General features: G+C 36.3%; 2 pseudogenes; one reads left to right on the top strand and one right to left on the bottom strand.

Moving 5' to 3' along the window:
* Positions 1-1492: 1492 nt before the first annotated feature.
* Positions 1493-2551, bottom strand: LOC110222366 (syntenin-1 pseudogene; annotated as a pseudogene).
* Positions 2552-8344: 5793 nt separating this feature from the next.
* Positions 8345-8709, top strand: LOC110222373 (large ribosomal subunit protein uL29 pseudogene; annotated as a pseudogene).
* The last annotated feature ends 16477 nt before the right edge of the window (positions 8710-25186 follow it).

Genomic DNA, 25186 nt, shown 5'->3' with positions numbered 1-25186 from the left:
TGTGTATATGATTCCCTCTTTGAGCCAGTACTGATGAGAGTAATGTTCAAGTGATGCTTATCACCCAACCTCCCATTTTCCCCTCCAGTGTAGTAAGTTTTTGTGTTTTTTTCATGTGAAATAATTTACCCCATTCTACCTCTCTCTTTCTTCTGCACCCATTGTCCTCCTCTTTTTTATCTCTTAATTTTTTTTTGTCATTCCCTCAAAATCACCTTATACCTGTACCCTCTGTCTAGGTGTCTTCCTTCTAGCTGTACCAGCAATGGTACAATTTTTAAGAATTACAAGCATCATCTTCCCATTTAGGGTTGTAAATAGTTTTGCTCCATTGAATCCCTTATGTTTTCTTTTCCCTTTTTACCTGTTTATGCTTCTCTTGTGTCTAGATATTGGAGGTCAAATTTTTGGTTTAGTTCTGGTATTCTCCTTATGAAACCTTGAAATCCTTCTATATCATTGAATGACCATTTCCCCCCTTGATGTATTATGCTAAATTTTACCAGCTAGGTGACTGTTGGTTATAGTCCTAGTTCCTTTGCCTTCTGGAATATCATGTTCCATGACCTCTGGTTCTTTAAAGTTGCAGCTTCCAAGTCCTGCATAATCCTGATTAGGTTCCCTAATATTTGAATTGTTTCTTTCTGGCCTCTTGTAGTATTTTTTCCTTGACCTGATAGTTCTGAAATTTGGCTATAATGTTTCTTGATGTTTTTAGTTTGGGATCTCTTTCCTGAAGTGATCAGTGGATTCTTTCAAAGCCTATTTTGCCCTCTGGTTTCAGGACATCAGAACAGTTTTCTTTGATGATTTCTTGAAAAATGCTGTCCAGGTCCTCCTTTTGATTATGATTTTCAAATAGTCCAATGATTCTGATATTATCTCTCCTGGATCTATTTTGCAGTCAGTTGTTTTTTTTTTTCCAATAAGGTATTTTATTTTTTTTTCTATTTTTTTCATTCTTTTGATTTTGTTTGATTGATTCTTGATGTCTCATGGAGTCATTAGCTTCCACTTGCCCAATTCTGTCTTTTAAGGACTTGTTTTCCTCAATAAGCTTTTGTACTTTCTTCTCCATTTGATCAATTATACTTTTTTAAAGAGTTAATTGATTTGATTTTTATTTCAGAACTTTCCTTTAACATGGTTAAGGTGACAATTGAAGCATTAGTTATACATTATTAAAGATAAGATCATCACAATTTTGTGCAATTCTACATTATGCCATTTGTAATGCTCATGTAGAATGAAACCAAGATTGCTTAATTGCAACAAAAGTGGAACTAGCAGAAAAGTTATTCTAAAGATACAGTAGCAAAACTACACCAGAAGAAAAGTAAGAGGAACAATATTACTTTCTAGAATGTCTAAAATACAGGTACCTGATTATAACATTTTTTAAAAATCTGTATTAGCTATCTTAACCATAATAGTTTATAGAAAGAGTAGTTTAACTACTGGAAAACTCTTGAAAGGTTCACATCTGTAAAACCAGTATAAGGCTACAAATACAATTTACAGCTTGAACACAAAACTGTGTCAAACAGTAATATTCCCAGCCATAATACAGTACAAAGGCTGTCATGCAGTATATGCTTCTTGGCTCCCAGTAAGGTTTATGTGTCTAATACAGAAGATGCTGAGTAAACTGCCTAAGTTCAGCAGAGTTTCCTTTATGTGAAAGATACAACTGCTTGAATTTTAAACTTCTGGAACAGCAAGATCCATCAGTTTTTTCATAACATTTGATGCCATCCTCTTGATTATGTGTTCAAAGATGAAAGTAGGCATGATTGTAATGGTAACTACAATCCCAGGCGTTGAAAGTATGTCTGCAACTTGAGAGTCCTTCAGGCCAATTACATTCTGACCACTGATTTCACCAATGTTGTGCTCAGTAAGAAGACCATTTCTTGCTGCACAACTGTCTTTTACTACAGAGGCTATTTTTTCATTTTTAAAAAATGAATCCAATATGTCCTGTACTATCCTTATGCATGGTAATAGTTCATTCAAATGGTCTGTCCCGAATAGTCATTGTAATCTTCTCTCCAAAACCCTGTTTGAGAACTTTATGAGCTTTATCAGAGCTCCACCCTGCACAATTTTCACCATTAATTTGAAGAACTTAGTTTCCAAATCTCAGACCAACCAGAGACTTAAATTGAAGGCTAATTTTTCCATGTTGATTTTTACACAAAATGACTTACTGGATTCCTTGTTTAATTTCTACTCGTCGAATTCCAGCATCATTACCAGTTATAGGAGCCACGATACAATTCATAGCAGAAGGCCTGGGCACCAATTGCTGCCCCTGCGATGTTGCTTCAGGACCCAGGGCCATGTTGGTACATAGTTCTTCTTCATTTAAACTCAGGCCCATGTACTGAGAGAGTTCAGGATATAGTTTAAGATAGAGACTTCCATCTTGAGAAATGAGAGCAAAGGCATCTGACAAAATTGCTGTACTGGCAGGATTTGCAGAAAAGACTGCCTGAGGCTGAATTACTTTATCTACTTTCAGGTGTGCAAGTGATAGATACAAAGACATTTTTGCAGGATTTTACTGACCCTGGCCAGTGCTTTCCTCCAACAGGCCCTGACGGCTTTGCCCCAGCAACAGTTTTCTGATTCTCTGGGAAGGGAGAAGTCCGGGATCGATCAATTGTACTTTTTAAGGAGTTGTTTAATTCAGTGAATTTTGGTATTTCTTTTCCATTTAGAAGATTCTATTTTTTAAGCTGTTGTTTTCTTTTTCCAGGCTTTTGACTCTTTTTTCATAATTCTCTTGCATCACTTTTGTATCTTTTCAACATTTTTCTTCTACCTTCATACTTTTTTTAAACTCCTTTTTGAGCTTTTCCATGAGTTCTTTCTGGGCTTGAAATCACTTCCCATTATTGTTTACAACTTTGCCCATAGGTGTTTTGACAGTGTTGTTCTTTTCTGAGTTTGTGTCTTGATCTTCCCTGCCACCATAATAACAGTTTATGGTCAGATTCTTTTGTTTTTTGCTCATTTTTTTTGTCCTTTTCCCTAAGTTTTAAATTTGAGCTCAGCTCCTGAGGTGGAAGGGGCACTGTCTCAAGCTTTTTGGGCCAGGGGGTGCAGGCCCTTCCTGTTTACCTGGTGCTGCACTAATGTTGTCCTGAGGCCAATGGAGGATTCTTGTGCCTGGTGATATGTTGAGGGGGTAATTTTGAAGTGGATGGTGCTTCTGGAAGCCATAGACCTCTGGCAGATTACCTGACGCTGAGCCGGGGCCACAGTACTAGTGTCTAGCATATGCTGTGGATGGTAGGATATATCTGCCCTATCATCTGCTAGTTTGTCTAGTTTGTTTGGGGCTTTGCTGAAGCAGGTGACAGGTCTCTACAATGATGACTGTCCTTTTGCTTAAGCACTTCTGGGGTTCAGTATTGGCATCTGCCTGTTTGCCTGGGACTACACTAAAGCCCATGAAGTGTCCTGGTGCTAGGGTTTGCCTGGCTATGCTGGGTTATGTGTGGGATCCTGATGCTTTTGTCTGTCCATTTACTTAGGTACCCGTATAGTCCTGGTGTTGGCATCTACTTGTTTTCCTGGTGGCATGTTGAAGCACAAGCTGTTCTCAGAGCTGCTGTCCACCCATTTCCATGGCCTCCTGAGGCACATGGGGGAGGGGGGTTCTGGGATTGGAGTTTGACAGTTCTACCACACTGGGGTTCAAAACCTCCTGCTGTTTCCTGAGATGGGGCTTGCTATTGGCTTGCTGGGATGCTTACTGTCTTTCACTACTCCCCTTTTACCTGACTGAAATTGACCTTTCCTGCACACCTTCCAGTTTTCTTGGTCTAAAAAAATTGTTTCTCTCCATCTTTTTGCTGGCTTTGCTGTTCCAAGATTTGTATTGGGTGCTATTTTGTGATTGTTTAGAGCTTAATATGGGAGAATTATGGTGATTTCCTGCTTTCTGCACCATCTTGGCTCTACTTTTTGCCCACTTTTCAAAATAGTTTGTATAATATTGAAATTAATTGTTCTTTAAGTGTTTTGTAGAATTTATTTGTACATCCATCTAGCTCTGGCATATTTTTTTCCTTAGGAAGTTCATTGATGGATTGTTCAATTTATTTTTCTAAGATGAAATTATTTATGTATTCTTTTTCCTTTTCTGTTAATCTGGACAATTTATATTTTAGTGAATATTCATCCATTTTGCTTACACCATCAAATTTATTGGCATATAATTGGGCAAAACAGCACTTAATAAATGATTTAACTGAATCTTCATTTGTGGTGAATTCATTCTTTTCAGTTTTGATACTGGTAATTTGGTTTTCTTTCTTTTTTATCTATATTTTTTTTTTCCATAAAACCATCTCCTACTTTTATTTATTGTTTCAGTGGTCTTCTTACTTTCAGTTTTATTAATCTCTGTGATTTTCAGGATTTTCAATTTGGTGTTTAACTGGGGATTTTAAATCTGTTTTTTTTCTAGTTTTTTTTTTTAGTTGTAGGCCCAATTCATTGATCTGCTTTTTCTTGATTGTGTTGCCATAAGTGCTTAGAGATATAAATTTTCCCCTTTTTACTGCTATGGCTGCATTTCACAAATTTTGATATGTTGTCTCAGTGTTATCATTCTCTTTAATGAAATTATTGATTATTTTTATGATTTTCTATGACATGCTTTTATGATTGCTTCTATGATACATGACTATATCTATGATTAATATGTTTCTATTTCCATGATTCTTTAACCCACTCATTCTTTAGGATTAGATTATTTAGTTTCCAATTAATTTTTAATCTGTCTTTCCATGGCCCTTTATTGAATGCAATTTTTATTGCATTATTACCTGAAAAAGATGTATTTAGTATTTCTGCCTTTTCCCATTTGATTGTGAGTTTTTATGTCCTAATACATTGTCAATTTTTGTGTAGGTGCCACGGTCTACTGAGAAAAAATGTGTATTCCTTTCTAGCCCATTCAATTTTCTCTAGAAGTCTTTTACATCTAACTTTTCTAAAATTCTATTCTCTTCCTTACCTTCTTTCTTCTTTATTTTTTTGGGTATATTTATCTAGTTGTGAGAGGATAAATATAAAGTCTCTCTTTGTATAATTATACTGTTTATTTCCTCCTGTAACTCATTAACTTTTTCTTTAAAATTTTGGATGCTATACCATTTCCTGCATATATGTTTGATACTGATTTTATTAGCAAGATGTAATTCCCTTCCTTATCTCTCTTAATTAGATCTATTTTTGCTTTTGCTTTGTCTGAGATCATAATTTCCACTCTTTTCTTTTTTTACTTCAGCTGAAGAATAAGAGATTCTGCTCTAGCTCTTTGTATTTACTGTGTGTGTATGTGTGTGTCTGTGTGTCTGTGTGTGTGTTTCCCTTGAAAGAATTATACTCAGTTTTGCTGGGTAGGTGATTCTTAGTTGTAATCAATGCAGTAACCAGTAACAACTTCAGAAGACTAATGAATTGATCAGGATGCTTAAATCTTTAAAAGTTTTTTTTTTCCTTTTGTCATAGGAGCAGCAGTTTCCTGATATAGCTTCCCTAACCCTGATAATTTTTTTTCTCTCTCCGCACACAGCCTGATTGGCCCTTCATGCAGCTTCCTGGTTTGGGGAGCACACATTGCCTGTAATTGGTGCCTTTCAGACTTGATGGGTGCCTAAGAGTATGTGAATCACTGTACCACGATGACTAACAAAACCTTTTTTCCACATGGTGATGAGGGGACCATATCCAGAGATTTTAAGTTGCACTGTATCTTTGCTGTGTTAGGTCAAAGTAAACCTCTTCTTTTGTAAGATATTTCATTTCATCCCAACACATAACTTGTGTGTTTTGGTTAAGTTTTTAACAAAAGCTTAAAATTTACCCAGCTTCTAGTCACTTCCCCTTAATATTTGTGTCTATGTATGTATGTGTGTATGTAGGTGCATATGTATGCACATGATAACTTCCTTGACTAGATAATAAGCTCATCGAGGACAGGGATTATTTTACTTTTGTCTTTCTATTCCCAAACACTAGGGCAGTACCTAGTACATGATAGGTGCTTAATGAATACTTATTTACTGATTGTTATTTCATTAGCAATTGACATAATTTTTGCATTTTCTAAAATTATTTTTGACAAACTTTTAAAAAATCTTTTGTTGTATACTTAAAATATAGCATTCAATATTTTACCTTTATATTTTAATGTTAAAGTATAAATTTAAATGCTAAAAACAAAATATAAATAAGAAATTGAATGAATCCATTTCCATTACAAAATATAGAAATATTAAAAAACACAGCAACACAATTTTCTGATATCATCATCTATGGTTCAAAATAATTTCAGAGATCATTTGATCCAATTGTATATGAATTCTTTCCATGAAATACCTATGTAAATCCATGCTTCACTTAAAGGTATCTGGTGAGGGGGAATCCATTGTCTCTCACGATAATCCTTTCTATAGCTCTAATTGTAAGGATTTTTCCCCCTTATATTGAGCCTCTCTAAAACTTCTAGCTGTTATCTTAGTCCTTGCTTATTGAATTGAACACAGATGTGCTCTACAAATTTGTATATAAATTTTAAAAAAATGATAATTGAGTATTCTAGATGTCCTAAATGTGATTGCTATTTAAAGGATATTTTACTCATAAAAGGATTCTTTTGTAAGGGAATATTCATCCATTAATTTATAAATTCTTATTTTTATATATTGAGTTTGCTTAAAACCCAAAGAGTTAAATATAACTTTCTGGGATTCAAAGCATGAATGCATATTTTAAAAATAACTAACCTGTAAGCGAGTTGAAACATATGCTTTGGGAAAATGAATCAATGAATACACTTACTAGTGGAAATCTCAGGGAATAAGGGAAAGCATAACAAGTCTAATCCATAGCTGAAATGTTTCTACCAAGCATTATATAAATAATTGAGCTAAACCCTGCACTAAAATATAATTCTTTACCCACATCTACAATATGTGTATGACTATCTACAGGGAATTGTGGGTAAAGAATTGTATAGAAATCAGTTTTTGGAAATGTGATAGCTTTTCCAAGATATTTTAAATTTTTGAAGGTATTTCTCTATTTCTTTTCTCCGTTTTGTTTGCATATAACTTTGCATTATGTGTTCCGATTGTACTTTTTTCTTCTGGTTTTGCTATGATTCCACCTTGCTGGTTTGTTATTGTGACTTTCTGCTTTTTCCTTTTTAGCTAGACTAGATAATGGTTTTTATTAGTCTTTCCTATTTTAAAGGAACTTATTTTTATTTTGTTTTTGTTATACAACATTTTAAACATTCATTTTTGAAATTTTGAGTTTCAGATTCTCTCCCTCCAGCCCCTTCCCTGCCCATTGATAAGATAAGCAATATAATACACATTATACATGTAAGTGACACAAAATATTTTTTTATATTAGCCATGTGGCAAAAAAATAAAGAAAATGAAAAAAATATGCTTCAATCTGCACTCATAATCATAATCAGTTCATAATTTTTCTCTGTGAAGGTGAATAGCATTTTTTCATCATCTATCCTTTAGAATTGTCATGGACCACTGCACTATTCAAAGTATTTAAATCTTTCACTGATGATTATTGTTACAAAATCACTGTTACAATGTATGACATACTATGCAACTTAATTTTGCATCAGTTTAGATAAGTCTTCTCAGGTTTTCCTGAAACTATCCCACTTATTTCTTATAGCACAATAGTATTATATCAGATTTCAAAAAACTAGCTTTTAGTTTTATCATTTCAATTTTTTTTTGTTTCAGACTTATCTATTTCTCCTATATTTGGAAATATCTCCTCTTTTGTGCTTACTTTAGGTTTCTATATTTGTGGAATTTTTATTGTGTTTAAATGTATATTAAGTTCATTAAACTTTTCTTTTTCTGTTTTGTTAACATATGTTAGTAAAGATATGATTTCCCCTCAATGATTGCTTAAACTGCATCTGAAAAATTTTGATTTGTTGTTTCATTATTATTGTTTACTTTTACATACTTACTAATAGCTGTTATGCTTTATTTTACCTAATCATTATTTAGTCTTCATTTGAGTCTGTATCTTTTCTTTGTGGTTCCTGACCCAATTACTATTTTTATTGTGTTGTGGTCTATAAAAAAATGAATTAACTATTTCTCCTTTTTACATTTGTTTGTAGTAATATCTCTGTGTCGTAGTACATGGTAAATTTTTGTAAAAATACCATGTGATGTTGAAAAATATCTATATTCTTTTTCTGTCCCAGTTAAAAGAATCCATAAATCTTCCTCTTTCCCCTCGGAGCCCATGGCGGTGTGGCTGTTCCATGATCATGGCAAAAATCAAGGCAGGGGATCTTCGTGGGAAGAAGAAGGAGGAGCTACTCAAACAGATGATTCAAAGGTGGATCTTTCCCAATTGAGAGTGGCCAAGGTCACTGAAGGAGCTGCATCCAAGCTTTCTAAGATCCAAGTCATCCGAAAATCTATCGCTCAAGTTCTGACTGTCATCAACCAGACACAGAAAGAGAACCTCAGGAAATTCTATAAAGGCAAGAAATACAATCCCCTGGACCTTCGGCCCAAGAAGATCTGTGCCATGTGCTGCAGGCTTAATAAGCATGACGAAAGCCTGAAGATGAAAAAAAACCCGCAGAGAAAGGAAAGCCTGTATCCCCTTCAGAAATTTGCTGTTTAGGCATAATTTGTTAAGGTACTCAATAAAAAGACAAATTGTTATTAAAAAAGAAAAAGAACCCATAAATCTTTTAACCTCAGTTTCTCCAGAAATTTATACGAATTCATATTTTCCATTTATCTATCTTTTATACTCATTCAAAAACTGTTAGAAAGATATTGAAGTTTACTTTCACTATTATGTTACTGTGTTTTCTCTCAGTTCAGACAATGTTTCCTTTATGAATTTGGATGCTAAGGCATTTGGATCATATATGGTTTTTCTTCTTCTTCTTCTTCCTTATATTGGTTTATTGTCCTTGTTTCCATTAAGTAAAACATAATTTCTTTGTTTATTCATTTTAATTTTTTGAATGTTTTTGTTTGTCACGTAGCATGATTGTAATTCCTGATTTTTCTAATTCACTTGATGCATAATAATTATTTTATGTCCCCTAAGTTTTATTTTGTGCATGTCTTTTTTTTTGAATGTGTTTCTTATAAGCACCAGATTTTAGGGTTTTGTTTTCTTATCCAATCTGTCACTTTTTCCATTTTTTTGGGTTGCTTAATATATTCATATTTAAAGTTATGAGAGTTAGGCTTCTATTTTTCTCCATCTGTCTCTAATATTGCTTTATTCAAGTGATGATTTTCCCCCTTTTTTGCTACAAACGCAGTACTATGTTTCTTCAGTTTTCCTGTAGCTCAGATAATATTTTCTTTATGAATTTAGATGCTAAGGTACTTGGAGCATATAAAAATTTTTAAACATATTGGTTTATTGTCTGTGGTTCTATTAAGTATATCATTTCTGTGTTTATTTTTTTCTTTTTTAATGTTTTTGCTTTGTCACATAGAGTGATTGAAATTTCTGGGGGGGGGTTTTAGTCACTTGATGCATAGTAAATTTTTTATGTCTCTTAAATTTTATTTTGTATATGTATACCTATGTTTTATAAATGTGTTTCTTATAAGCACCAGATCGTAGGATTTTGTTTTCCTATCCAATCTGTCACTTTTTCATTTTATTGGATTATTTAATCCATTCATATTGAAAGTAATGAGAGATAGGTTTACATTTTCCTCCACCTGTCTCTAATTTTTTTTTCAAATTATTAGCTTTCCCCACTTTTGCTATAAACTCAATACTATGTTTCTTCAGTTACTTTACCCTAATCTTTGTTAAGGTAATTCTGTTCTTACTGTCTTTTCCCTTCACCTCTCCTCTCATTTGTTATGCTTTTTTTTTTGGTGGGGGAGGGGATTTTATTAGTTCCTTTTTCTCTCCTGCTTTTATCTGGTTATATAATTCCACCCCTTACTTGTTTCCCTCTTACTCAAGTAAATTCCTCTTCCCTTTCAACTAGTCCTTTTAATTATTCTTTTTTCAAGTTTAAGTTTTGAATCCCTTTCAAAAAAGAAAAAGGATTTCTCTCACTCTCTCTGTTATCCATCTTCTCTGTGCATCTATTTTTTCATTTATGACCCTTATAATTATCTTGTGTCTTTATTTTCTTTGTATTCATTCTAGGCTCTTCCTCTAGGCTCTTTCTATCATTGACTTGTAAGGCTGACTCCTCCCATTGTCCATTCTGCTTCAATCACACAACAATGCCAATAACTGCAAATGTCAGAGAACACACCATCCCATGGTGGGACCCGTCCCCCACCACATTCCTAATTATGCAGCCATTCACTGATCTATACCCTCCCTAGTAATCCTCCACCCCATTTGCTTCAAAATCTCTTTCCTGGGTTAATGTTCTTCCACTCCCCCAGGAATTCTAACTTTCCTTCTCCCTCCTGGGGTAGGATGAATAGACTTTTCAAGCATGAAATACCTCATCTAGCTCAACATCCCTGTCTCCCTTCACAGACCATCCCTCTTCATCCATAGGAACATTCATCTATGGAACTTCCTCCCACTATTCAAGCAAGGTCTCTTTCCTTTTCTTTTCAATCTTTTCCTCATTTTCCTCATTCACTCCATGTAGCCTTTTCTCTTTCTAATACCACAGGGGCCACATCTTCCTCTCACTGCTAACTTTTGCTTTGATCTCAGAGCATCACACACTCTCCTCTATCCTCCTGGTCCCTTCTTCACATCATATTCCTTCCCATATTGTAAAGTAGTCCCACAAAAGATATTGATTTACCTGTAGGCAAGACAGTGCCCACTTCTGTCCATAATGCCCCATGCGTGCCTCTTCACTGTTACTTCAACAGTCTTCTGACTTCACCCATCTCTATATATACATTTATAAAGAAGTTTCTTACTAGTCTCTCCGCTGTCACTCTGTTGCTGTCTTTGCTGCATTTATTCACTCCCTGTGTATTTCTGTTGCTTGTGGTACTCAAGAAACAAACAATCTTTTCAGTTCTGGTTTTCTTTCTAAAAAAAAAAGATTAAAATATCTTTTTATCATTGAATAATAACCTTTTTTCATGTATGAATAAATTTATGTTTGCAGTGTAGGTCATCCTGGGCTATATCTTGTCCTTCTTTGCCCTTTGGAACACATTATTCCATTTCATCCTGTGTTTTTTGGTAGGTTCAGAAAAATCCTGTGGTATTTGGATTTTCTTTCCTTTGTATTTGAAGGTCTTTCTCTTTACCACCTACAAAACTTGTTTCTGAATTGGGTTGTTACTTTTAACCACTATGAATCTTGGAGTTTGCAGACTGGTTTTATTTTATTTTTTCTGGAAGTGATTTGTGAATTTTTTCATTTGGTATTTCATTCTCTACATTCAGAATTTCTAGGTAGCTCTTTCCATTTTTTCCTTAATTGTGGTGTTAAGGCTTTATCCTATTGTGTGGGACAGCGACCCCAACCCAAATTATACTCAGAGACTTCTCAAGGTGGAAAGTAAAGGTTACCTTTATTACAATCTGTCTGGATGGCTGTCTGCTTCTTCATGCATGTGGAGAGAGAAAGAGACTGAGTAACAGGGGCCACCTTATGAAAGCAAATCTCTGCCCACCACGCAAACAAGGCTCCACCCACCACACAAACAAGTTTCCACCCACCACTACCCCTTACCCCCTTAACTGGGGGTGGGCTTACATTCTAAGCTTGAAAGTTTCTTCCTATCCTCTTAACTGGGAGGTGAGGCTTACATTCCAGGCCTGAAATTCAAAGACAAGGAAAGAGGCTGGAAGCTCAGGTTGGGGGTGGGGCAGGGCTTATTCTTTCTGTTAAGTGCATAAAAACAGGGCCTAAGTGGGGGAGGATTTTGAAAGTAATAATCAAGAATTATTTGACCCTTTGACTCTTCTGAGAGTTCATTTCTCACACTACCTTCTGAACTCATTACCTTAATTACACTGAGAAGTCTTCACTGGGACATCCCATTCACTATCATGTTCTACTAAGAAACCTATGATCTTTAAGTTGTCTCTATGAATCCTATCTTTGAGAGTAATATATTTTGTTTGCACAATGAACATATATACATATATATATATAGTATGTATTAATGTTCTTCTTTTATTTTTATTTCTTTTCTTTTAGATTGTCTTTTATTTCTGAATATTTGCATTCCCAATCTATGGTTCTCTTTTGTTTCTTTGGTGAATCTTGCCATTGGGAACTCCAGCCTTTCTCTTCTGCCCATTATTTTTGCTGTATAGGCCACAGATTTTGCTCACATAATTCTCATTTTTCTTTTGAATCACTCAGAAATAGCATGTTATAGTTCCATGTTCCCCTCACATTTTACAAGGTCTTCTGTTTCTTCATGTGTTGCTTCATTTTTCTTTGTTTTACAGTATTTATTCATAGACCTCTGAACTAATTTACTAGATATGGAAGCCAAAACATTCTATTTGTTAGTTTTCCCTGCTGATTTTATCTATTTATCTTCAAGCTTTATAAGTTTTCTTTTTCCCTATATTTTTTTTGCAATTTCAGTCTTCCCTCCTCCCCCTGATTTTCTGGCTTTTTCTACTCTGAAGGTAGTTTCCTTGAGGGCTGGATCTCAAAGTATATTAGCCTCCTCCCACACTGGGAAATTCACAATTCCCCAGCCTAGATCTTTGCTTCAGCTGACTTTCGGATGGTCAGAATTGTCCCTAGCTGGATGCTATGCTCTTTCCCTCAAGTTTAGTGGAGTGCTACATAGCCATACCCTCCTTCCTACCTGCCCCACAACACATACACAGGGTGTCCTGCACTGTCCTGGTATCATGTCCTGCTCCCTCTTTTCCTTAGTTCTCTGACCTAAGCTGGCACAATGCTACAAGATTTTCTTCTCTAACAATAGTAGTTCAGAGCTTTGCAGCACTGGTATTATAGTGTTGCAGCCTCAAATCAGGCTTTTGTTCCTAATGGCTTCAGCTATCTTCTCTGTCTTGGCTCAGTCAAACTTCTGCAGCCTAGGACAAGGGCCTCCATGTCACTAGAAAGAAGAAGCGTGGATGGAATGTCAGGATGTGTTTTATTATAGGCCTGTGCCAGGTCCTTGCATCTACCAGTGCAGCTTCTCCCTCCCAGTAGCTTGGGAAGCAGTGAGGGGTGCTGAGTGAGCTCAGGATCAGTGAGCACCAGTCCATTTGTTTGTTTGTTTTAAACTTTCTCTTGGATTCTGGGTGTCCTAGATCATGGAGATAGCTGAGGTTGCTTTATCTTTGTTGCATAATGGAAGAGTTTGGGGAGGTTGTGGAGATTAGGAAAAAATGTCTAGCACTCCATCTTGTTGCCCATGTAACCCAGAGTATCCCCCAAAGGCACTATTAATTTTTTACTTATTTATTACTGATGAGGATGGGATCTAGACCTCAGAAAGGAAAAACCCTGGACTTTCCCACATGGCCAAATCTCTGGTGCTCGCCTGAGGCTATAATCCCATCGAGTAGCTTTTATTGTGGCTACACCCAATCTCCCATCCATTGTCTTACTTCCCTATGGCCCCTGGCCATTTCCCACCCTTAATCCTGGCTAGGCTCCATTGTCCAGGTCCCAGGAGCTCTGTTCACCCCAGTTTACTGGCCACTGGCATCCAGATCTCCTTAGGCCCCTCCTTCCATTACCCCAAACTACTTGGCCACTCCTAGATCCCTCCCACAGGCTTTCTGTACATAAGGTCCATCTTGTTTCCATTAAGAGGCTCTGATTCTTATAATCTAGCCACTGCTCAGATTTTCACAATCTAGCGAATAGCCCAAAGATTCTCAGATTCCTTAAGAGTCTGGCTAATATGGCAAATTTTCAATAAACCTTGTTTTTGGCTGAAGGAAAGCTTGGGCCAAATTCTTTTGAGCAGGACCCATGTGTAGTGATTTTGGGATTCCAGGACCCCTAACCTCTAGATCTCATCATTACCAATAAATTAGACAAGGCAAATAAAATTCAAAACCTTCCCAGGTCCACCTAAAACTATTTAGCAATAGTTTTGTATCTCTCTCATTTGAAACGAATACAATAGATTTGTTTTGTGTATGGTTGGGTATTGCTAAAGAAAAAGGTAACTTCTGATCCTTCTTCCCTAAAGAAAATGCCAAAGAAGCAAATAAAGATAAGGAAGTTCTTAAAAGTAGGAGTGGATGTGAGAGGTATTCTCAACCCTGGATAAGTGGGATATGCTCATTTACTGTCTTAGAAACAACTGAAGATATGTTGGAGGGGGGTTCCTAATACTGCTGCTCTGTAATTTTTCTGATGCTTCAGTATTAAGATGACTTATTCCAATTCATACCAGAGCTTTGACAAAAGTTGTTTTTGGTTATTTTTTCCTGGTTGTGTATAGTTCTCTTCATGGCTACAGAAATACTTAGGAATCATTGAGTGACTATAACTGCATAAAGAGCCAACCTTTTACCATCTTGTTTTTTTTTTTACCACAAATAATAGATTTCATAACTTCATTTCACTTTACCTGCTTAATTTCAGTTTGAGTACTTATTGTATATTTCATTCACTATTTATGAGCAAATTTTCTTAATGACTCATATTTTTTTCTCTTTTGCTTGTACATGATAGGTCCTATTCTAAGATAACTCAGCAACAAAACTTATTTATATGAAGCCAAATTTGTTTAGATAAAATTTTAGGGTATAGTTGGATGGCTCTTTGTATCACAGAAAGATGATGAAGGAACATCACTACTAATTTTGACCCACCTCATCTCTAGTTATGAGCAGCTAGGTGGCACAGGCAGCTAGGTACTGTAGTGGTTAGAGCAAGGCCTTGGAATCAGGAGGATTTGAGTCCAAATCCATCCTCAGACACTTAATAGTTGTGTGACCCTGGGCAACTCATTTAATACTATTTGCCTCAGTTACCTCATCTGTAAAATAAACTGGAGAAGGAAATGCCAAATTACTCCAGCATCTTTGTCAAGAAAACCCCAAATGGGATCATGGAAAGTCACACACAACTAAAATGACTCAACAAAAACAACATTTCCAATTAAGGTGCATTCCACCAGGGCTGTGGTGTGAATTGGGTCTACTGCTAATCACTACTGTAATAATTGGCAACTGTAGGAACTAGAAAATTATTAGCTCATTGGTTCTTTCTTATGCACAAAAAGGAGCCTTTCTTCCTTGTATAAGTTTGATGGCTCCTATCAGATGCCTCTGCTCTATAACCACATGGAGCCTAAGGTTCACAACCAAGTGTAACTTTATAGTAGTAGTAATTGTTGTTTCTGTTGTTGTTCGGTTATGTTTGATTCTATGTTACCCCATGGACTTTGTTCATGGGGTTTTCTTGGCAAAGATACTGGTGTGGTTTTCCATTTCTCTCTCCAGTGTGTCCCCATTTTACAGATAAGGAACTGAGGCAGAGGTGTTAAGTGACTTTCCCAGGGTCACAGAGCTAATAAGTATCTGAGGCAAGATTTTAATTCAGATCTTCCTGATGCCAGGCCTGGTGCTCTCTCCACTGCACCACCTAGCTGCCTCTATGTGTGAAAAGATATTCTTATTTGTCAAGGCAAAAATGGGGAGGAGGTCAATTATCAAAAGACACTTTATCTAAGACAAGTAGAAACAGAATCAGTCTTAGAAATTAAAGATCAATGATTAAAAACAAAACAATAAAAAACCACAATAAGGCATTTTTAAATAAAATAGAACAAGGATATATGTACATATTTGTGTATACACAGGAGTGTCTATTCTTATGCAAGATATGCTTAATAAAATAATACAAATAATAAAATGCATATGTATAGAAAGAATATATTGGTATAGAAGAAATATAATAATCAGCAGGGAATATATCTACTTTTAATAACTGCTTGTAAAAGACATTTCTACATAAAGGAATCATTGGTTTTGTATTCTTCTACCCTTGGATTAGACTACTGTAACAGAAAAATGGAGCAGGATCTTTTCAGATTAAAAAAAGCAATAGTAGAAAAAGATAGACAGACAGACATAGATATGGCTATGTCTATACCTATACATATATACATATATGCATTGGTACACATATGCATATATGCATATATACATGTGTGTGTAATTATGCATTATATATGCATATGTTCACATATGAGGGTAATTATGTGTGTGTGTGTATATATATACTTTTTCGTAGTAGCTTATACCTCCCCATTTATAAAGGTTTTTGTCTTAAAATGTGTGTATGTGTGTAAATATTTGTAATTCATATGTCTATGTATAAATTTAAATGCATTTATACACACATAAAGGTATTTTAAGAACATATATATATATGTGTGCAAGTATGTATATGTTTGTATATATCCACTTGTGTTTACCTTTACTAATATAAAGTTTAAGTTTTGTCTCTAGAATTATATAAAATATACTTTGTATTCATACAACAATGTGTGCATATAGTCCTTATAGATATGATATGTAAATACATTAGTATGTTCACAGGCACCCATAGGCGTACCGTATATATTAATAATATATTAATAAACATACATACATGTAAACATACACATATGTGACTTGTACATATAGATGCACATATAGGAATACACACATACGTGGACCCCTATAGATGGCATAGTAGATCAAGTCTGCCTCAGAGTAAAAAAAAAAAGTTATGTTTCATTCAAGTTCTGTCTCTAACACCATAATTTACAGACGAGGCACCACTCAGCCTTAGTGAAGGTAGTTTATTGATCCACATCTGGTAGCTCCCTATATGACTTAATTTACCAGTCTAATCTCTATCACATATACACAAATATTTATGTTACAAAAATATGGTCATGTATTTATTAGTTTAAAAATATTCCATATATTAAAAAAAAACTGAGCTTTACCATGTGCTTAGTAGAACACAAAGCAATTGTGTATGAAATCATGATTCTACATTTTTAATCACTTGCTTTAAAAATAAGCATATCATAAAAATTCCTTGTTATTTTCAAAAGTGTCCAGCTTGCCTGTACTTCCTTCTGAATTTTCTTCTGTTCTCTTCTGTGGTATTCATGTCTGCGTACATATATACACACAAACATACATACATATGTATGTATGTATGCATGTATACATATGATGAATATATACAGGCATGTTTCTATACATACACATGTGTACAGATGCATACAAATACATGTACATACTATAGATACATATATATTTTTCAAAAGTCCTTTTTTTTTTGGAAGGAAGAGGATACAAACTCTCTCTCTAGCCTGAAGAATAGAAGGGAAGCAAACAGTCAAACAAAACAAATCCACACAGTGATCATGTCCAGAAATGTTTGATTCTTTCTGTATTTTGAGTCCTTATCCTTTATATAAAAATGTCCTCTGACAAGGTAGTCTTTGCTCAGCTCAGAGTTCTTAAGTCTTTTAAAGTAGTTTTTACTTATGATGATGTCATATTTATTATTCTTCTTGTTCTACTCACTTCACTATACATCACTTTGCACTACCCAAGATTCTCTGAAATTCTCAATTTCATTATGTTTTTATGGTACAATAACATTCCATTGCATTTATGGTATAACACCCTGTTACAATAATGAGCTCATTTTAAGCCTAAGGGGCAATTTAATAGCCCCTGAGGTCCACTTTGTTCTTTTCTCTTTGACTTTAGATAATTTACTTTAGATGAAAGGTTCTGAGTTCAACCAGGGCTTTTAAAGCTTTTTATAACCTGGCCCCCTCTTACCTTCCAGTCTCCTTACATCTTACCACCATTTACTCTGTGATCCTGTGACACAGGCCTCTTTGCTGCTCCATTTCCTGACTGAATTTTCACTGGTTATCCTCCATGACTGGAATTCTCTCCTGTATCTCTGACTCCCGGCTTCCCTGACTTCCTTCAAGTTCCAGCTAAAATCCCATTTTCTACAGCAGGATTTTCTTGATCTTCTTTAATGCTATCTTTACTCTGAGAACATCTCCAATTTATCCTGTATATATCTTGTTTGTATAGTTGTGTGTATGCTGTGTCTCCCATTAGTCTGAGGGCACTGTGAAAGCAGGACTTTTTTTTTTTAACCTTTTTTTGTATCCCCAGTGCTTAGCAGGGATATTATGCATCCCTGGTACATAATAAGTGTTTAATAAATGCTCATTGACTGACTTCCTTGATATCTCTCTTTATCACATCTCATTCTTCACTTTGCTTTTTAAAGGTATTATATAAATGCCACTGCCTCCAGAGAAAGGACTTCCAGGGTCTGAATACAGAATGAAGCATACTAGCTGGGCAAGTCACTTAACGATTCCAGTATCTTTGCTGAGAAAACACCAAATGGGGTCACAAAGAGTCAGACATGAATCAAAATGACTGAACAACAACAGGACCAACAAATGCTTACATACATAACTGCATATTCATATCTATGTTTACACATTTATACATAGAATATATACAGGATGTAAAGATTTATGCATATATCATATATCTCTAATATGAGTCAGTGATTGATTTATAAAATCCATGATAATGCACAGCTATATTTCAACAAGTATTTTTTTTACTGTTTCTCAGAAGTTACTTCTCTATACATGTATACATAGGTGTATACACAAGCTGTTTACGTTTGTGCATTTAAATATAATATACATGGAAACATGTGAACACGCTGCTAGGTATCCACAGACATGCATATATGTGTGTGTCTGCATATCTTTAATACTATATTTCTATCTCTGTAACTGTCTAAAGCATAGAGCATAATTATTTATAAGTTAGGATAATATATGTAAGTGCATACATACGCACACACACACACACACACACACACACACACACACACACACACATATATATATAAAACAAATATCCATTTTCAGGTTCTTGCTGAAGAGAAGTAAGCTCAGACTTTTCAAATGAAGTAAATTCTCTCTCTAATGATTATTATATAAATGGGGGAAGCACCACTGATAACTATTATCTTAGATTTTTGTTTCGTATAGCAGGAAGGCTATTGTTGGCCACTCCCTCGAGTGATTATCTTAAGCAAAATTTTATTTTTTAATTTTATTTAATTTGAGAACACTATGGAAGTGTTTGTCCCATCTCTCTAGGATCATGTCCTTATCACTAAAATTAAGAATTAAAAAAAATAATGTGCTTTTAATTCTGCTTTTAAGAAAAAGAATGACTACAATCAAGACCAGGTGGTTTTAGGCTGCAGGGGTGAGGAACCCATGGCTTTGAGGCCATATGTGGCCCTCTAGGTCCTCAAGTGAGGCTCTCTGACTGAATCCAAGCTTCACAAAATTAGTTCTATAAAACTTGAACTCAGTCAAAGGGCTATATGTGAGAACCAAAGGGGTGATGTGTGGCTTCAAGGCCGCCAACTCCCCATCCATTATCTAGGGTTTGAGGGATAGGCATAATTTTGAGTTAAAATCTTATAACCTATAGCTGAAAAGAAAACAGGAACTGCTATTCTTTACTCATCAGCTGTGGGTCTATCATTATAACCCTGAAAGTAGACCTCAACTAGTGCTGAGGATTTGTGACTTGCCCAGAGTCACACAGCTAGTAAGTGTTATGTGTCTGAGGCTGGATTTGAACTCAGGTCCTCCTGAATCCAGGGCCAATACTCTATCCACTGTGCCACCTAGCTGCCCCATTCATTCTTGAAGAGGACCAAAATGACATCACTGTTAGAATTAAGCTACAGTGTTTCTCACTGTGGCTAATCAGACCAATATGAGCTTGGAAGGCTCTGCCACAGTTTGGGCACAAATAGTCTAGGTGAATATTTAGGGTGGATTCTCTAAATTTGCACATTTTGCATTTCTTTTGAGCTACTTCAATTCTGCTTGGCTCATAGAACACAGTGCCTTCTTTAATGTGGGTTTGCCATGCTGGGAAGTCCTTTGCCAGCCTATGCTATGTCACATAATCAATTCCAAAGTTCTTCAGAGAGACCTTGAGAATGTCCTTCTATAGTTTCTTCTGATTACCATGTGAGCACTTTCTCTATGTGAGTTCTCAATAAAATAGTCTTTTAGGCAAGCTTATAACGTGTGTAGCCCATCAGAGGTGGGATCTCTGCAGTAGAGTTTGGATGCTTGGAAGTTTAGTTCTGGTATCTTATCCTGCTAGGTGATCTTCAGAATCTTCCTAAGACAATTCAAATGGAAGTGATTCAGTTTCCTGGCATGGTGCTGATATACTGTCCAGGTTTCACATGCATACAACAATGAAGTCAGCATGATGGCTCTGCAGACTTTCAGTTTGGTAGTCAGTCTAATTACTCATCTCTCCCACATTTTCCTTTAGAGTCTTCCAAACAGTGAGCTAGCACTGGCAATGCATGTGCCAATCTCATTACAATGTGTACATCCCTGCAAAGTATACTGCCAAGGTAAGTGAACTTATCCACAGTATTCAAAACTCCTCAATTTTCTGTAACCAACTGCTCCAAATATAGATGGTGGAGCACCTGTGTTTTCTTGGTGTTAATTGTTAGGCCAAAATTAGCACGAGCGGCAGAAAATCAATCCATATTTTGTTGCATCTCAGCTTCAGAGACTGCACTGAGTGCACAATCATCTGGAAACAAAAAAATCATACCTCAGCTCTCATTCCACTTTTGTCTTGGCTTGTAGCCTTTTCAAGTTAAATAATTTGCCATCAGTGCAGTAGCTGACCTTGGTGCTTTGTTAGTCCTCGTTGAAGGAATTTGGCAACATTGCTGAAAACGTCATGCTTAAAAGTATGGGAACAAGCACACAGGCTTACTTCACTCCCTTGATGACTGGGAAAGCATGAGAGCATTATCCATTACCTAGAACCTGAGAAAGCATGCTGTCATTAAACTGATGTACAATACTGGTGAACTTCTCCAGGCAACCCAATTTTGACATAATTTTCCATAAATTTTTATGACCGACAGTCTCAGTCAGATTGATGAGTGTTGTGTATGGACCTCTCTTTTGTTCCTGACATTTCCCCTAGAGTTGTCGGGCAGCAAACACCTTATCGACTTTTCCTCAGCCCTTTCTGTAGCCACACTGGTTCTCAAGTAGATGACCATCTTCTAGGTGAAATATCAGCCTATTAAAGAGGATTCTGGAAAGACTGACTGAGGCAGAGGACGTGATTTTCAGAGGACAATTTATTTCCTTTATCTTTATAGAGATGGACAATGGAGACATCTTTTAATTCCTGGGGGATAGCCTCCTCTTGCTATATAACCTAGAAAATTTCAGTCAGCTTTTGTAGGAGTGATGGATACCTGCTTTATAAATATCAGCTGGAATAGAATCAGAATTAGGTGCTTTGACACAGGTGAGGAGCATAATGGCATTTAAAACTTCTTTAGTTGGAAATTTGGCTAAAGATGGATTGACTTCAATCTCAGGTATATGGTCCATGGCTTCAGCATTGATTGATAACGGTCTTTTGAGAACACTATGGAAGTGTTTATTCAATCTCTCTGGGATCATGTCCTTATCAATAAACGATGTGGCTTCATCTGTACTGAATAATTGACAGTCACCATATGCCTTCAGGGCATCATAAAAACATTTTGTACTGTTATTACCAGCATAAAACAGAATTTCATCTGCCTTCTTATTGAGGAAAGAATCCTTCATCTCTCTAAGTTTCACTTCTACTTTACTTTTGATGGAGTTAAATGCTACCTTCTTAGAAATGGATGAACTATACTGCTGGTAAACCCTGTGGAGTTCTTGTTTTTCATTTAGCACCTTCTGAGTTTCCATGTCATTTTTGTCAAACCAATCTGGATGCTAGGGAATGTTCTGACCCAGATGAACAAATGCAGTATTGTACAGCAAACTCCAAAAGCTGCCCACTATTTTTCTGATCCACTGTTGCAAACCATGTGTTAGCTCAGCTTTTCCTCCAAGTTAGCCATGAATTGTTCCCGCTCAGAGAAACACTCTAATCTGCTGACATTGTCTTTTGATAGTCATCTTGCTTTGGGGCTGCCATTTTTATTGAATAAGAATATTTAGCTTTAGAGCGGATAAGTCTATAATCAGTCCAGCCCACTGCTCCATACATTGCCTTTGTCTCTTCTTCTTCCAATGACAGAGATTATTAAATGCTGATGTTTGCTGCAAGGGTGCATCCATGAAGTTTTATTGTATTTAGGTAAACAGAAGACAGTATTGGTGATAAGAAGGAATGAGATGCTCAAATTTTCAGTAGTAAGTGACCATTGCTGTTGCTGTTTCTAACTCCATTCCTCCCAAGAACTCCCTGCCATGTCTGGTAGTCTGTATTTACTCAAGAATTTAAGTCACCCAGCATTATAAACTTGTCATCTTTTGGCACCTTGATGATGAAAGTTTCCAAGTCTTTGTAAAATTTTTCTTTGACCCCTGTCCCCCGTTTCAGGGTTTGTCATGGTGGGAGCATAGGTATGCTTCCTTGCAAGTGGCAATCACATTGTCATGAACCTGCCATTCACTCCTTTTGGTAGGCATATGAGCTTGTTCACTAGATTAGTTTTGATTGCAAAACCTACACCAGCTTCATGGTGCTCTCCTTCACTGAGGCCACTCCAGAAAAATATGTACCCAGCTCTGACTTTGGTAAACTGAGAGCTGCTTGTCTTTCATGTCCACTGAATTTTGTGTTGTCCATAAATGTGTACATATTTCATGCAGTGATGGTTTGTGGAATCATCTTTGCAGAAGTTTTTGCGCATTTTTTTGTGTTTCAACTGCAGGGTGGGTTTCTTATTTGCCATGGTAAGCAGGCCAAGTTTGGGTAAAATAGACATTTTTAGCCCCTTCCTCATACCAGGAGGTGAGCAGTGCTGTCCTTGAAAGACTGGTCAGACACTCAGGGGACTGACAAATCCCACTGCTACTTCCAGTGAGAAGATGCCCCTATGGCCTGGGCTGCCTGGGTTGTGACTGGAGCTTCCAATGTATCTATATGTGCTGCTTTGTCACTTGCCTATTGTCGTAGAACTTTGAGATAGGTAAAAATGATAAAATGGTATGGGTGATATCTTTTAATTTGTGCACAAATTGGATTTAATTGAAGTAGAATTGCAAAAAGTTGTCAGCCTCACTCTTTCTTCCAGAGTCATCACAGTCCAGTGGCAGGATGGAGTCAAGATGACTGATGATGACTCAGGATGTCGTAGATGACCTTGGTGTCTTTGATATCTAACCAAGCTCTAAGAAACTCACAGTGCCTGCTTCTGCTGCCTTTATGGACATTGAAACAAGTTGTTCTCATCTGTCCATTCCATAGGAGGAAGTCTTCACATGATTGGAGTAGAAACCCCCCTAACTCAATGAAAGGTTTGTAACCCCCTCACTTACCCTCAACCTGGTTTAACTTGTTTGCTAAAATGGTTTATTGTAGTGTGGCTACTGTGCATGATACAGCTTCCTGGAGCCACAGGGGAGAGTTGGGTGGATCAGGTAGATACAAAAGGTGAAAAGCAGCCCTGGAAAGGGCTTGGCAGCTCTCACACCAGAGGTACTAGTCTTCCCTGAAGACACTCTATGCCACACCAGCATACCTATCCATACATTTATTACTTCTGCTTTTTTGTAAAAAAAAAAAAATTAGGAACCTTTGGCCAAGGGGTTAAAGGGTTTCATAGAGTTGAGAAAGAGAAGGGACATTTGAGGTTATTTTAGTTTAGAGGTCTATCTCATTTTGTAGGTGAGAAAACTGAGTCATGGGTAGGTAGCCCAAGTTCACATGGCTAACTAATGGCAGTGCAGCATGAAGCTAGAGAGAGTGTAGTAAAAGTGGAAAGCACATGGGATTTGTCCACAGGTGATCTGAGCTCAAATCTTAGCTTTTCTACTTAATATTTATGTAACCTTGGGCAATTAATCTCTCAAAGTCTTCATTTACTTATGACCTCTAAGGTCCCTTCCAACTCTAAACTCTCTATTCCTATGACGACATCAAGTCCTTTTAGATCTAGAGCAAGAAAATTGTAGGTGATACCCATCTCATCTAGGAGAAATAGGATCATATATTCTAATATTCCTATCTCCTTATCACACTCTGCAATAGAAAAGTGTAGACAAATTTCTATTCGTTGCAGGACATATCATAAAGCAGCTTTGTTCCCAGGAGAAATCCATGTAAACTAGTTTCGTCTATAATAAAAGAAAGGACCATTACCATTTAAACAAAAAATATCATATGGGAAGAATGACAACCTGGTTTCTAAGAGGGAAGTGATTCTTGGGTAATTATATTGTTCTTAGAATAGGAAAAGTAGCTGTTTCAATAAAGGGAAATAAGTGCATGTCATTTTCTGAGGTTTACAAAAAGCCTCTGATAGAATAATGAGGGAATTGAGTTGCCATAGGATTAGATGGCAGAAGGGAAGCTATTTTGTCTCATATATATATATAAAACTTCCTTAGAGAAATACACAATTATTTCTCAAAATGGAACATTGAAAGACAGAACTATTGCAGCAGCAATATTATCTTCAAAAGATTAATCTTGAAAAGTATCTCCCACCATTTGGTAGAGAGTTAGCTGATGAACCAGAGATGTAGACTGAGACTATGTATTCTCATGTATGGCAATATGTTAGTATGTTTTCCTGGACTACACATTTATAAGGGTGGAATTTTACAACCCTCCCATTAAGATTATCACAGAAGGTACAAATAGCTTGTGTGAACTAGCCAGCTAATAAATCAAAGGTATGAGCTAGATTTGAATGTCTTTCTAATTTTTTGATGATCAAAATTCTGTGATCATTGAGCAAAGACGTTGATGCCACACACAAAATCTCTTTTGATTGATTGAATCACCATGCCTCTTAGCATGTTTATGAAATAGTAAGCCAGTTTGGAATCCTGAAGTGCAAGGTCAGGCCTGTCTAGTGGTAGAGGGACTGTAGCCAGTTCTTGAGAATGAATTACTTGAGGGGAAAGGAAAGAGTTTTTCAGGGTCAGCTAATTAAGTATGCTTAATTATAAATGGGAAGTACACTGGGAGTGGGGGGGTCACAAGCAACTTTACTAGAAACCCAGCCCCTCAGGATTATTCCTAAAACCCTAAGGGATTATATAGTAACTAGTACAGGTTAAGAGATTAACCCTGGGGGGCAGCTAGGTGGTGCAGT

Source organism: Phascolarctos cinereus, unplaced genomic scaffold, assembly GCF_003287225.1.
Source record: "Phascolarctos cinereus isolate Bilbo 61053 unplaced genomic scaffold, phaCin_HiC Scaffold_4;HRSCAF=312, whole genome shotgun sequence".
Taxonomy (NCBI): Eukaryota; Metazoa; Chordata; class Mammalia; order Diprotodontia; family Phascolarctidae; genus Phascolarctos; species Phascolarctos cinereus.
This window is presented reverse-complemented; position numbering and strand designations above follow the sequence as displayed.